This window comes from Syngnathus floridae, chromosome 4, assembly GCF_059516105.1.
Source record: "Syngnathus floridae isolate MCC-2025c chromosome 4, RoL_Sflo_1.0, whole genome shotgun sequence".
In the NCBI taxonomy this organism is placed as follows: Eukaryota; Metazoa; Chordata; class Actinopteri; order Syngnathiformes; family Syngnathidae; genus Syngnathus; species Syngnathus floridae.
In genome coordinates this window covers 18278128-18293598 of record NC_142416.1, presented here as the reverse complement: position 1 = coordinate 18293598, position 15471 = coordinate 18278128, and the positions used below count along the sequence as shown (strand labels likewise).

The 15471-nt window shown below is 46.1% G+C and overlaps 1 long non-coding RNA gene across 2 annotated transcripts; it reads right to left on the bottom strand.

The window, feature by feature from the left end:
- Positions 1-686: 686 nt before the first annotated feature.
- On the bottom strand, positions 687-15360 carry LOC148399674 (uncharacterized). 2 transcript variants are annotated; one of them, XR_015858023.1, is made up of 3 exons: positions 14902-15360; positions 14429-14586; positions 687-1708 (listed from the first exon to the last, which is right to left on the bottom strand). It is a non-coding gene; the product is annotated as an uncharacterized LOC148399674 (long non-coding RNA). The 2 variants fall into 2 exon arrangements; XR_015858024.1 differs by having other exon boundaries at positions 14995-15357.
- Between the last annotated feature and the right edge of the window lie 111 nt (positions 15361-15471).

The following is a 15471-nucleotide window of genomic DNA, read 5'->3' as shown; positions in this document are numbered from 1 at the left end:
TCCTTGGCAAATCGTAAATCTACATTCTGGCTTACATAGTTCACGCAACACGTTCGCTGACTGATCCGTTGATGCACGGGAAGGAAGGCAGTTCACCCGTTAACTCGTTCGCGAACGGGAAAGTCAAGATTGGGTCCCTCGCTGATCCGTTCTCGCGATTAACTGGAAACGAACGGGAAATGCAATTCACTACTCGTTCGTCAACAGGAAGTGACGTCACTTTCTTCTTCGTTTTGCTTTACGGCGAGGTGGCACCAGCTTCAATGCGCATTACTGACACCTACTGGTTGAAGTCAGATGAACTGAAATGACCCAAATCAGGAGTTATCACATTAATTATACAACATCTACATGAATTATGTGGATTAATTCAAGTCAGTGTGGTTATTTCTAAACTGACAGTTATAAATTGCCGAATTTGCGATTATCTCTCACTGTTCTGTTTATTTTGTCATTGATTTCAAGGTGAGGATTATGGTGAATACATTTGAAGCAGATGTCAAGATGGATGAGGTCAACCTCATCATGACTGAGCGGGATGTAAATAAACAATGCTGGATTACTGCCATTTCCCTGAATTTGTATTTTATTTCTCACCGTTGTGCTTATTTCTATTGTGCTAGGCGGATGTACGCAAAATCAACGAGAGGAGCCATCACATTAATCTCAATATGCAGGCTGAACAATTTCAGTGTATTTTTTTATTTTTAAACTCTGTGGATCATTTCTAGTCAGTCTATTTTTTTTGTAATCATCATAAATGGAATTTAGAAACATTAAAATTTGCTGTGCATGAACGAGCGTCACGAAGGGCTCGTGGTAAGAATTCCACGTGTCCGGTCATCTTCTGTGGATTATTTCAATCTGCTGCATTTGTTTGTATTGTGCAAGATGGCGCTTGAATTGTACCAAACTTGGGTAAGCATCTCCAAACGTACTAGAGGCAAGCAAAGGTCGGCCGGCCAACAGCAGTGCGAGTTAGGGTTAGTTTTTTTTGTTGTTGTTGTAAATTTCATTTAAATCTTTTTACTCCAGCAGCCAATTTCTTTAGCGAGGGTGCTACCGCTGGGCCGAATCTGCTAACACAATAAAAGAATATTGCATTCTAAAGTGCACGAAGTAGACCAAATCTTGGCACACCGGAGGCGAAGTTGTGCATCCTTGTGGCCTCATCACCATCTTATGTCCACGCCTCGTCGCTGTCACGCGCCGCTTCAGCCATTGAATTGGTAATTTAATTCCAGTCCCCCACGCCTCACGCCCCCAGCCACCGTCTCACCCTAGGCTCCCCCTGCAGCCCTTACAGCCCGCCCTCCTCCCTTCCCTTTCCAATCCTTACATGCAGTCCCGCCATTTGCGCCAATTGCCTAAACCCTGAGCGATTGTAATTTGTGAAGAGGCTGCCGAGTGCCGCTTTAGAGGCGGCGCGAGGGAGGGAGGGAGAGCCGCGGAGAAAAAAAACAGAAGAGGCGGTAATGGCAATGGCGGTGGGCCATGCAAAAGATGGAGGGGAAGGAGAGAAGGCAGGATGGATGGATGAGAGTGGAGGGAGGTGGAGGGAGGAGTCGGGTGCCGCTCTCGCACGCTTCCGAGCAATTAGCCTTTCACCTGGACAAGCTCATCGTTCAATCCCTCAGGTCAGAGCCTTGACGCCGTCCTCTGCCACACTCGCGCCAACATGGCGTCATCCACCACCACAGACAGTCCCCTGAGGAAATAACGCAAAAAGAAAGAGTGGTGCCCATGTGAATTGGATGGCAAATCAGCATTCCCCATTGAAATGAATGGGGATGACATTAATCGGTTACAGTGCTCCAGAAAAATCCTCACCTCCCAAATTTTGCAATGTTATTTTTTGCATGTGTTATTGGAAAATAATACAATGATCATTTGGTAATCATGATACTTCAATGAGCATGGTGATGCTCATTCTGAAGAATTGTACACTACCTGTCAAATTGCCTTTGTTGCCACCATTTATCACTTTTTCATTTTTATTCATCTTTGAAAAATTTGAAACGTCAGAAGACACATTTTTACAATGCATTTTCATGCACTCCAAAAAAAACAACAAAAAAAACCAAGTTTGGTTTGTCTCCATATCACACATTGAGTGTCCCTGATTTTTTAACCCTCTCGCATGGCTACATTAGTTCACTCAAAATAGAGCCAGTTTGCTACTTTTCAACATCAACAATACAGCAAAAGTTTGGAATCCATCATTATTTCGTGCCTGTCGACAATTTGGGCTACCGCCTGGTCCTGTCAGGGGCCCGCGCGGCTAATCTTTATGCACTCTGTGACCCGCTCACTGCAAACCCTGCTAAATATATTATTCCCCGCGGGCCTTTCATTGCTGCTTGGTGTCAGAAATCAATATGTATGAGGCGCGTAGATGGGAATTTCTAATAGATCTCTGCGGCCCCTGCGCGCGAGCTGCTCTTCAATATCTGCCTCGGACTATTAGTGCCGGCTCAGTGGCGGTGAAATAACCGAGATAATCTTTTAAGGTGGCGTTCTGATGGTGGAACGGCAACTAGGGTCGTATTATTTTTTTTTTTTGCATCCTTGCCTGTGTACGAAGCCGCAGACATGAAACAGGGAATTTTCTTTACATTGTGGTTTCAATATAAACATAATGTGCCCAAAAAGTACATTTTTAGCCATGGAATAGGAGTAACGTGCACACAGAGGACTCATTTATGGGTTTGATATTATTAGCATGAACAAACTGGATGTCTGGGTCAGCAAAAGAGGGTAAAGTTGTTGTTTTTTGTTTTGGTTGGGGGTGGGTAAAAAATATCTCAAAGGATCAGAGAAGATATATATATATATTTTTTACAAATGTCAAAAATTTGTAAAAAAAAAAAAATGCTGATAAAGATTAGCGACACAAAACATTCCTGAAAAAGAAAAAAAATCTGAAAATAGCCAAATGTCAATTGTCTGGCCTAACACCATATTCAACTTGTGCGTACATTATGCCCATTACATGGCCACTAATGATTATTTTATGCACACATTTCAGCAGACCCAGTGGGGATGGATGGGGACCACGCTGGGCCGTAAATAGCAAAAGTCAGCGTATCATTGACGCAGGGCACATGCAACTCGCGAGCCGAAAGTTTCCCATGACCGATTTATACCCATTTTATAGGTGCGTTCTATTTGTTGGCCATGAATTAAATTTTTTGGAATATACATGGTTACACAGTATATGCATGTATTGTAGTCACCCCCCTCCATGTTTGTTATGTGTGCATGTAAAAGATTTATGTGTATGTTTTTTTGGAGTGAGTATACAAGAGGTCACATTCCTTTTAATTTTTAACAGTGCTGATGGCGGAAGGTCCTTTGTTTGTGTGTGTGTGTGTGTCCACTTGCAAATGTGTGTGAGCGCGCATGCGCCCTCATGCTGTGGTGCTAATTGCCCGTATTCCTAATGTGGGAATGATTTGCAGCAGCACTTAGCCACAGCAGCAGCACAGGAACCTGATTCTGCTTTCTCTCCTTACACCCTGCCTCCGCTCCACCTGCATCTGCCCCCCTCCTCTCCCTTCACACACACCCCCTCCCCACTCTCCCCTCGCCTCCAATCCTTTAACTGCCTGCCGACGCCGGATGTCTCTTCTTCTCCGCCTCAGCGTGGTGGGGTGGCGGCGGCAGCGGCGGCGGGGCTGCAGGAGGAGGGATGTGTGTGTGTGTGTGTGTGTGCAGGTTGGCTCAGACGGCGTGTGGTCTCTAGGGAGGAAAAGAGGCTGAAATTATTCTACGGTCACAAGCTGCCCCCCCCACGCACACACACCACAACCCATCACCCACCCCTCCTCATCTTCCTCCATCCCCCTCATCTCGCTGCGAGGACCGGTGTATAATCCTCGGCGCTCGCCCGCCTCGTATATCTGCCGTCGCTGAGACAAAAAGGTTATATCTCTCTCCTCCAGGACCAGCGGCCACTAACCTGCACCCCCCCCTACCCGCCCCACACACCTCGCCCCATCCCCCAACCCCTCCGCCCCCATTATCTGCACATCATCAGCTCCCCGCAGCCAGCAATTAATCGCTCCGGTGACCTTCATTTTTTTTAATAAACGCAAACAGGAGGGGTGGGCAGCGATGCCTGTAACAGGAAGTGCGCTCATCAACGTCGTCGTAGCGGGAAATGCCCACCATTCGACCTTTTCCGCCGTTAATTCACGCCGGTTCGTTATCCAGGCGTGGCGCGGCGAGAATAATTACGACTCTCCCGTGGCGTGGTATCAATCATCATGATGGAGCTGTTAGGACATGTTTATACGCATTACCTGTTGATTGAGAAAGGTCGCTCGACAGGGTTTGACGCCGTAACGAGCGATAAGGGGGTGCGCGTGTTCCAAACGTAAATGAACGCCTCCTGATTAGCACCTCCATCGCAGATTTAGAAGCATCCGTAATTACCTCCCTCAGGTTTAGGCGTGTCGGTAGAAGCGTTATGGGCAGAATACCAACAAAGGCGTGAGATCTTCTTAATGTCGATCGTGACCCATGGGATTTTTTCGGGAGGTGAAAACCAAATAGATTGTGTTGTGGGTTTTTGGTTTGACCCAATGCTGCCCATCCTTGTTAACGCTTGGGTGACACGAACTCACCATTTTTTTTTTGTTTTACGGAGAATAAGGAACATTGCGTCACCTTTGGAATATTCGCCACAGTTAGCTGCTGCCACTTTCTGCTTTTAAGTTGGGATAAAAAGTAAGACTAAATCAATCACAGGGTAATAATGCACCAAAGTGATCGCGATTATCGGGTTAGGGTTTTTTTTAAACGGCCCTGCTGGCGTGGCAGCTATCTGCCATCCGGCTGACGTCACACTGTGCGCTCTTCCCGCCTGCAGCTGCTGCCATGACACACACAACCCCACACACACACACATAAGCAGCCCCCGCCTGTCCCCTGTGCCGCCGTTTTAAAGAGCCACACGGGTGGCTGCGCTCCACTTGACATGTGAGCCCACATTCTCACCTTGGAGACACAGGATGGGCACGCTTGCACGCTTTGATGGCTTAATTATCACTGTGGAAACAGGAGTGGTCGGGGAGGGGGGAGTGCTGGGCGTTTATATGTGTTAGCGGCGGAGACGCGCTGGCGGATCATTAGCGCGGGGCTAAAATGGCAGCTCCCGTAAGGCATCTAAAATGCATGCGCGCTGGCTGATGGGAATTCAAAAGGCTCATTTAGGACTCATTGAACGAGGAGGCATCAGATCACGTTTAAACGCGGAAAATACTGAGAAATGGCCCCGCCGCCTCATATTCCACACTCGGTCACATTAAGCGTCGAAAGGACATTGGTGGCTTTTTGTTTTGCTTTATCCTCCCCTCCCAAAATCAAACCACTTGATGCTTGGAGGGTTATCGTGAAGGTAACTATTGATTCCAGCATCCAGGTTAACATAGCTGACCTTAATGAGGTAATAACCGGTTGGCATCCCGTAAGGTCACGTTAATGGCAGAGCCGTTTTGATGAGACCCAGAGGGACTCCTAGTCGACGACCTCAATGTGGAGCCGTTCCTGCCAATTGTGTGGAATAGATTTCAAGTGCACTAAAGGACACACAGCAACGCTGGGGGAAAAACAAATTGAGGAAGGCGATCATTGTTGATACCTTAAAGAGAATGGAATAGAAAAAAAAAATCTCAAGAATAAATGGAAATGTGTAAATGGACGCAAAAACGTGCTGGGTGGTTTTTATTCAGTTGCTGGGTAGCTTTGATTGGCTTAAAGATTGAATTTGAAATCATTCGGCCAGCATCTCTTATTTACTGCGTCTTCTGATATCATCGTGATGGGGCTCTTGAATCAAACGTTTTTCGGGGCTTGGCGTACGTAATTGGTTTTTGGCCACTATGCTGCGCGTCACTAAGTGCAGTGCGAAAAGGACATCATCTTGCAACCTTATCTAAAAAAAAAATCGTGATTAATGTGTAAAATTAGAACGTTATATGTGCATACAACTTTTTTTCCAAACACAAACAAACGTAACAGTGGTTTTACTATATTCTCCAAAGATATTATAAATATATAATTTTTTCCATTTGTGGATTTACAATTTTCTAAGTCAAAACTTAACACAGCTCATAAACACACACACACATAAGCATACAAGCAAGATTTATATTCAGAATAAAGCAGCAGATTTGGAAGGTTCAAAAGTAAGAAGTGGTTGAAAGACGCACTACTACTCGTAAAAACAACAACAACATCAAAGTGGCGGCTGGCACTGTCGCTCGGAGCCTCTCGTATCGACGTAGATGGTTTTACATTGGAGATAATTAACGGCCCGCTTTGCCTCGCGCAAAGTGTCTCTAATAATAACCCGGGAAGAGAATGTTTAAATATATGAGAGCGTGCAATAAATTTTGATGGCGATTCTAATTGCGTTAAATCCACTTAACATGCCGTCTCACGCTGCGAGGCGGACATGTTGCAGAGCCGGCTAAAATCCAGAGTGAGCTAACGGAAAATAAGTTACGGTCACATAATGGGGTGGTGGGGGCAAATTGTGACTTCCACAGCGCATCTCGAGATCTTAAATTGCGCTTTACTATTAGCTTCATGAAAATCTGTGATTCGTAAAGTCAGTACCAAAGGTGGTGCGCGGTGTCCCTCTAGTGGTTTGCGAAAGAATCACGGCATCAAATACGAATAATTTGCAACAAATATGCCATTAAAACAGAAATATCACCAAATTAAGCTATTTTTTTTCAATTCAGTGCGTAAAGGGCATTTTTTTACTGATAAGTACAGTTCAGTTGTATTTAACTCTATACGTTAGCATTTAAAAAAATTATCTTTCAATTTGAAGTACATTTTTTTTAAACTTGTATTATTCATTACATTTTGAATCATTTAAGTACGTATTTATTTTTCTGATTGAAATGTTGTGGCTTACAAAAATACTAAATACCTCTTTTGCGCTTTTATTGAACATTTTTGAAAATGCTTGGTCAAGGTATGACAACACAAATATGTGTGCACATACAATATTCAGGTTGTTTTTTTGCAGTGTAAACAAAGAGTGTGACAGCCACACAAATGCTGAGGTCAACTCACAAATAAAATGGCAAGCACACCCGTCGTCCTGTGCGGCGGCTCGGGAAGGGAAAGAAGAGCCGTTCCCTAGCCACCGAGGCCCATCTGTCTCTGGGCGGGGGTGCGCGGTGGGGTTGGGCTCAGTTTAATTGAAGATTATCTGCTTAATTACTCAAGCGCAGCCAGCGTTAAACAGCCATGGATTAAGAAAACGGCAGCCAGGCAGACCTTGGGGTCTAACGCGGCGCTCAATTAGCGAGCGGGCTCCAGATATGACAACACCCACACCCCGCCCTCACCCCCCAGTCAGCTTTGAAACATAACGTGCAATGTTGAGAAGCCGAAAACAACAACATAAACATGACACGGAACTGAAACACATGCAAACTGTGTGACATTCCTAAATTACATTTATATATTCCCCATATCTTATTGTTGTCATTTTTTTTTTTAAATCAATGCAAATGATGCAGTTTCTAATGAAACTCCACCAGGACAATAAGAGCCAAAGTCTCCAGGAATTTATTGCCAAAGTTTGGATTTCATAAATCGCACTAAATCCATTTTTGGTGCATATAGAAGTTGCAGCTTTAATCTCACCCTGCAGGGGCTGGAGTTCCTGCTGGATGCGGGGCGGAGGGGGCGACCCTGTTTAGTCTGATGACGTTTCAAAGGAGAGCAGAACAAATATCGCTTGGTCCATTCTAAAAGGAGCGAGCGCTCAATCGGGCTGGATTGAAATGTGGAACGCATGCAAACTCCATACTAGATTCCGAAGCCGGGATCAAACCAGGAACCTCTGTACTGCGAGGCGGACGTGCTGAGGAGTCGACGACTGTGCCGCTATTCATGAAATGCTCATGGAATATAAACCCAGTTCGGACCAATTAGCGGAGCCCAGGGTTCAAAGGAAACATGGTGAAGCAACATTTAGCTTTTATGTTGCGAATAAGATGCCAATAGAAATCAAAGCATTGTGAATATTTTTAAGTCCAGGATGACCAATCAAATCTTTTTTAAGCATTTAAAAAAAAAAATCACGTGCTGAAGAAGTGATTAAGAAATCGCCCTTTGCCTTAAATTGTGTTCCTGTTTGCTTTCATTGAACCAGCCCCCCCCACCCTATGCCGCCACGTGCCATTTTGACAAACAGATTTATAGATGACGTCATATTTCTTCCCTCTTTTAATCAAAGGCCGCGGCGTCGGGCCTGACTCGTGCTCAGATTAATATCGCCGTTGATCAGATTGGATGGAGGTGTCCTCACACCCCCCCCCCTCCTTCCTCACCCCCTCCCTCACTCCCTCACTGCTGGGAAACGGGCTTTGCACTCGGAAGATTCCCGTAATGGGCCATTTGCGCACACACAAACGGAAGGTATGGAGGAGTTGCGCAAGTACCAACGTGTTTTCCCATGTGTGTCTCTCAGCCACCAGCCCGCTACGTCCATCACACGTGACACGGGGGTCAACGGTGAGATGCGACCCCCTCTCCCACCCCGCCCTGCGCCCCAACACCCCTCGTCCCACCCATCTCGTCGGGTGGCGGCGTATGGCGAATGACCGCACGTGTTGTCTTGCTAAGTGCGTGGGTGAGTGATGAAGAGAATCGGCCTTTGGCAGCTGCTAACTGCAGGGTTGTCGCGGCAGGCGAGGACGAGGGAGGGAGGGAGGGTGATGGAGAACGGACAAGCGTAAAAAGGAGATGGGGGGGCAGCCGATGGGGGGGGGTGAGGTGATGAGGAGGACGTGCGTGGGCGACGGAGGAGGGGGCGGCGGCCGCAGCCTTCTGATTAGGGGCGAAAGACTGTCGGTTAGGTGGGGGGAAGGGGGGGGGGTCGATGTGAGTGAGTGAGGAAGAGGAGGAGAGAGAAGGGGGAGGGGCACGGAAGCTCAAAGTCATCCGAGGAGGAAGACGACAAGCGTGGAGGAGACGGGAGCAAGCGCTAATGTGCTAGCACCGGACTAGCTCTTTTTTTTTTTTTATTCTTCTCGGAAGAGGGGCTTCGTTCCATCACGCGTGTCAAACTCGAGGTCTACGGCCCGCATTCGGCCTAGCGCGACATTTTAGGTGGCTTGCTAAAGTTGCCTTTAAACTGCACCATCAAATGATGATAGCAAAACGCTCGGGTAGCCAACCGAGGGGTATTCGCTGAACCTATCCAGCCTAGTAGCAAATGTGATATCCTAAAACTTTTGCGGTAAGGTTTTTAACCTGTTACATGCTTTAAAGTTCCTGTACAATGGAAATGTCCAGAGAACAATGTTGACTGAAAGAATCAAAAAGAAATCAACAAGAATATAAGTGGATTAACATATTTGAATATTTCATAATTTGAATTTTTTTTAAACAATTTGACTTTTTAAAAAAATATATTTCTTAAAAATTTCACTTAATTCGTAATTTTTGGTCTTTTTTTTTTGCATTCTTTCTCGAATGTCGTAGGATGCCGCAAAATGGCACCAAATGTATTTTTGTTTAATTTAATGCGATTCTAGAAGATCGACATGACGCACAAGTGTCGTTTAACGTGACGGAGACTGGGAGGTTGCAGAAGGCATCAACAATGAAAGACGGGGGGAGAGAGGCGGCGAGCACCTGTGTCATTGTTATGCCTGTTGCCTAGCAACAACATTTTTCACTGCGCCGACGGCGGAACCCAAGCATGAAGAAAGCTTTGCCGTCAAAAGAAAGAAGTCCGCAGCTAGAAGATGACTCTCGTGTGGGCCTGGATGCCAATTAACTACGCGCATGCACGCACGCACACACACACACACACACACACACGCACACACTTTCTTCAGAAAAACATCAAGCGGGCCCGAGCTCGTACAAGTCAGATATGAAAATTTTGACATGTAAAATGTGGATTAAAAACAGATTATGATGATTTGCGAATCAATTTCAATCATCACTTTTCATTTTAACAAGACTTAATTTGTTGATTTCAACTTTTGGGGTCAGCTACCTCAAGCGTCTTTACTGAAGACCATTCAATATGAGAAGCGTTCTTTTTCTTTATAACATCGCCAAATTTGAAAGCTGGATAAAAAAAAAGCTGACTGAATATAAATCCAGTATGGCTCTGATGTCTGCGGACTCAAGTAAACATGGTGAAGCAGCATTTTGCTGTTATGCTGCATGCAAATGGAATAAACTGCCAACGGAAGTCAGCCTCGAATCTAAATGCGTCTCAATCCAGATTTAAAAAAAAAAAAGACTTTCCCCTCCCTTGCTTTGTCTTAATCAAGAATATTTTATGAGCCTCATCTGTCAAGTGTCAATCAAACGCCACGGCTAGTCCTGGCAAAATTAATGTTATTTCACACATACGGGCATATCAGAGCCGTGGAAATATCAGTTTAAAATATTCAAATGAAAAATATCTGGTCCTAATATTGTTGGCCGGTCGCAACAGTAATTTGCTCATTATTGCCACATCTAAAAAAATTCTCGGTTTGCGTTATTTGGCGGCTTCTTGGTCATTTAATGACCAAAATACGACACGATCATGCAGTCTTGCCGAGAAGCAGGAAAAAAAAATATTCAGCTCATCTTGAAGCCAATCATGAGTCGAGGTAACAGCTTGGATGGCGGCAAATGAGCCCCCGGCCCTGGGACGGGCGGCGCGCTAATGGCCCGATTATACGCGCTCGTCAGGGTGCAACCAGCATGACCGCGCGCACCTGTGCACGTGCACTTGACCGCTTATTTTTTTTTTTTGGGTGGGGGGTGGCGGGGCCTGCCTGCCGGCGGCAAAAGCGTTGATGTCGGGGAGGGGAGCAGGTAATAAAAGCCGGCGCCGCTGTCACAAAACTCTAAGCCCCCCCCTCCTCCCTCCCCGACGCTCGTCTTTTAAGTGCTGCCTGCATCAGGCGGAGCGACACACAACACAAAGACGGGAGCGAGGAAGACGAGAAGAAAGGCGACGGAAAAAGAGAGAGAGGAAGGTTTTGGAAGCCCGTGGCTGGAAGGATTGATTTTAAATGTGGTGCAAAGGCAGTGTTTACGATCCTCTCTGGCTAGCCCCCTTTCACAGCATCAAAACAAGATTCGACCCCAACCCCTAACCTGACAAATCCACACCCCAAACCCAACCAGCAAAAGAGCCAGAGAGGTTGCTTGAAAAAAAAAAAAATGGTCAGAAAAAACTTCCATCTATTATTTTGAAACAGCAATACAAAGGCCAACCTAACGATAATTTAAATGGAATTATTTCAAATGCTTTCGGAGGGCACCGAGAAATGACTCTGGCCAGCCAGCAGGAGATTAGTTAATTGATTAGTTGCTGATTAGTTTTAACCAAGGCCCCCCAAAAGAAGTTTTTTTCCTTTCTGTGGGCGGCACGGAGAAAAAGACGTTCTCTTTTTTCGTGGCAAAAACTCCGACCGAGCGGCCTCCCATCAGTCGCCTTCACACATTCGAAGGCGAAAATTCCCTTTCATGCCACGCAGGCCCGGCTCGTAATTATCACGTTGTTGGCGGCCATTAGGCGTTTGATTTATCGTCCTTTGGCAGGCGGCGACAGTGGAGGTCTCCCCCCCCCTCGTCCGCCCGCCTCGGACGTGTGCGAAATGCGCGAGCGCGTGGAAGGCTGGGGGAAGGGGGGGGTCGGCGAGAAGCATATGTCTACGCTGTCACACAGCCACTTGTTAGAGGAAGTTTAGCCTCGCTGTGCCTCCAGCCACTGCCTTCATTATTAACAACATGTCTGCCCTCGCGGGAGACGCTCCAAGGTAACATTGTGGACAGAAAAAAAAATAAAAATCGTGCAATGTGTTCTCTTTTGACCAACTTCCTATCATGGGACTCCCTTCAGTACTTGGCCGCCATTACTTTGACCAACACGATAATGACTAGAATTGCGATTTGGGAACGCAGGTTGGAGTTGACCAACTATAGACGATTTTATAATGTTTGTAAACAATCGTGGCGTGCAGTCAAGACCTTCAAGGTGTTCACTGCTGGCCCAAACAATATCAGAGGTGGTATCAAATCAGGATATATCGTATTTGTTTACATTGGTATCGGTAGTTTAGTATCACATTAATGGCCCCAGATCTAGTCTGTATTGAATCGATAACTCGTGGTATCGTATCGTGTCGTATTATATCCTGTTTAGTTGCGATGCATCAATATTGGTATCATGCCAAGTTGCATTGGCGTCATATCGATATCGTGATACTGGTCCTGTATTGACTTGGATTCATGGCAATCTTTCATGACTATCTAACTCTACTCGTGAAGAGGACTAGCTTTGAGTAGAAGGTCGCATTTTTTTTCTGTTTTTGCATCCTTTCACACAATTGCCAATATGACATATGCAAAAAAATAAACACACACACACACACACAGATATAAAAGGAGAGCAGGAGCAGCCATCAGTCAAAGAGTGTTGACTGCAGGTCTGGGGGCATTTACATAGATAGATGATGGAGAGATTATGGGGCGTCGAGGTTATTAATCATGCCGCTGAGGAGGAGGAGGAGAAGGGCGCCTGCTTGGTGTCACTCTTCTCTCCGGGGATGCCGCTTTACGCCGCCCGCATATGTCTTTTGTGCCGTTCCCCGCTGCTCTATTGGCCGCTTCGCTCAACCAGAGGAATTGCAGCAGGCACGCCGTACAATCCAATATGGCTGCAGGGGAGGTGTTGTGCTGACAAGTCAACCAGCACGCCATAGATTCACCGACACACTCCCAAATTTTGAATGGCGCACACACGCAGGGCTGGAATATATTAATGGCATTCTATTCATTCTAGTGGGGAAAAATAATTTGAGATAAGAGTGTTTTGAGTAATGAGCGTGGTCACTGACCAACTTAAAGTCCGAATCATTTCTTTCGAGATGTTCATTGATTTTCTTGGTGCTCATTAAAGTGTGCCCAATGAAGTGAGGGGAGCTCACGTGATGAAAACGACGTCATCCTACAGAACCATCGTTTGTCATAACAGGGGACGTTTTCATTTATGTTAAACCGTTTGCTTGCACGCCTGCGTGCAATCCAGCCCTGCTGACTGATTGCCTAATTCCTCCGAGATCTCCCTCCCTCTCTCTCTCTCTCTCCATGCCGGAGGAGAAAGAGGAGGATGAGGATTGGGGGATGGGCCTCTGCTGAACGTGTGGAAATGTCACCAGCCGTCATGAAGCCCAGCGCCTCAATCAATCAATCAGCACGCTCTCACCTCCAGGCGTGTGTGCGCGCGTGTGGACAATAGGGTCAGGACGAGAAGGAGGAAAAAGACCACAGAGAGCCTCAACGCACCACTACCGTCATCCTCTCGACTGTTGAGAGGTGGAAGGTTGAGTGACAAGTGGCTCGGGCATGCTTTTAGTTTCCGCCCAAGGAAATAGAAAACAGATTCAAGCACCGTGTTGTCTTTCTGAGATGTGGTCTGAAGAGTCTAATTGGATCATCTAATCTTCATAGAATGACATCACTGTTAGGCTACAAAAAAAAAATCCTCCACAACTTTCCAAACTTAGCAAATCCACTTGCAACCCTCGTGTTGCCTTTTTGCAAACATTCCTCCTTCACACGGTGTGTTGGTGATGGGGGGGGGAATGCCCCCCCAATCCGCCCCCCCGCCCTTAAGTGTGTACCAGTGCTTCTACGGCCTGTCATATTGCATCAGCGTGCTGCTGATTACTTCCACCTTGTCTCCTTCGTCAGGAAATGATTGTGACACGCACTCACACCCTGCTTTTTCCCCCGCATCAATATGCGTGCCGTGGAGAAAAAACCGTGCAGGGTAAATAAATAATGAAAGACAAGGCTGGAGGAAGAAGGAGGAGGGGGTGCTCTTAGGCCGTCTCGTTATGTGCAAGCACGGCCGCGTTCTCTCAGTGTGCCTTCGCCTCATGCTGGGGCACACAATGTTAGCGGGGGGACGTATAGATGAAATGGGAAGGTTTGCTCAAATGAGACGTCACATGCTCATTGAGGTGGAATCAAAGTGACACGTTCATTTGACTTCCGTCCCTCTCTGTTAACATGCTAATTCGTACAATTGAACGTGGGAGACAAAAGACGGTCTGTCAGCGGGTGGAAAGGACGACACGGGGAACAAATATGATATTGATAAAGAAGTGGAGGCATTTTTTTGTTTGACTGGCAATGTACTTGCTAACAAACGTAGCATTTTTTCCCATGAGGTATCGACTCGTGCGTGATGGAGTAAAAAAGCGATTTCGTTTGCTTAAGTAAAGGCGGAAAGTGGACAGTGGGGTCAACAATTCATGAACTTTGCCTGTGGCCAACAAACAATTTGACAATGTCAATCAAAACATTTGAAAACATACTGTTGAAAAAAATGATATACATTTTTAGCTTCTTATAGTTAAAGACGTCTGCTTACCTCACTCCGCACCATCAAACGATTGCATCTCAAGGGGATCCCAGTTTTATTTGTCCTGCGACTTTAGCTCAGGTATAGCATCAGCTAACATGAAATATTCCATGTGAGCGGTTCAGATTGAGTTCATCACGGGAAAATGTTTATTTCTGCACTTGCTCCTGAGGGGGGGAATAAAAGTATTATAAGAGCAAAAGCTAACATTTTTGGATCTAATTTGTCACTAATATGAATGGGCAATTGTCAAATTAGCATCTAGCAAAAGTGCAACAGTGCCAAAGGGAAAAAAATTAATAAATACATTCACACCCAAATATATGTTTCAATGGTAACAGGCGTCGACCTACATGTTTTGGGGTGGTTAATTATTTTAAAAAAATACACCCCAAAATGCTAGCGCTAGCTTGTTTTTCAAATCCATGACGGTCAAAGATAGTATAGAACTTTCTACACTTATGTTCGGATCTTTTATTTACCTCTTCCCATTCGTCATTAAAATTGGTCCATCTGCCTCAGCTATTCAAATAATTTTCATTCATTTTGAAGATAATAAAAAAAAAAAACCTGGCCTTTTGTGAGGACTCATTTCCTTCCACAGGAAGTCACCAACTCGGGCTGTTGACGGACATCCTCATCATCACCCCCAGAAGCCTGACGACGTTTAATCCCAAACGCAGAGCAGGCCATGTGTGTCTCACGGTGGTGGGATTAAAGCAGGCTGTGATATTATTTAATCTCGCCGGCCAGGGAGCGAGCAAACGAGTTATCCGCCCTCTGATGACCGGCGAGGGAGCAAAAAAAAAAGGGGGCGGGCTATCGAACGCTGAAGACGCCATGCGGCCGTCAACATGGCGGGCCGCGAGAAGGAAGCTCAATTTGGGTGATTGCGAGCAGCGGAGCAGTCAGTCCTGGGTGATTTCATCCTGATCCGCCCCCCCCTAACCCTCGCCCCCCGCCCCTTCTGCCTGAATCCCAAAGACCCGGCAATCACTCTGAAGCTGGCGCTATCTCAGGAGCACATCTCGCCTTCCTTAAACCCCTTCCTC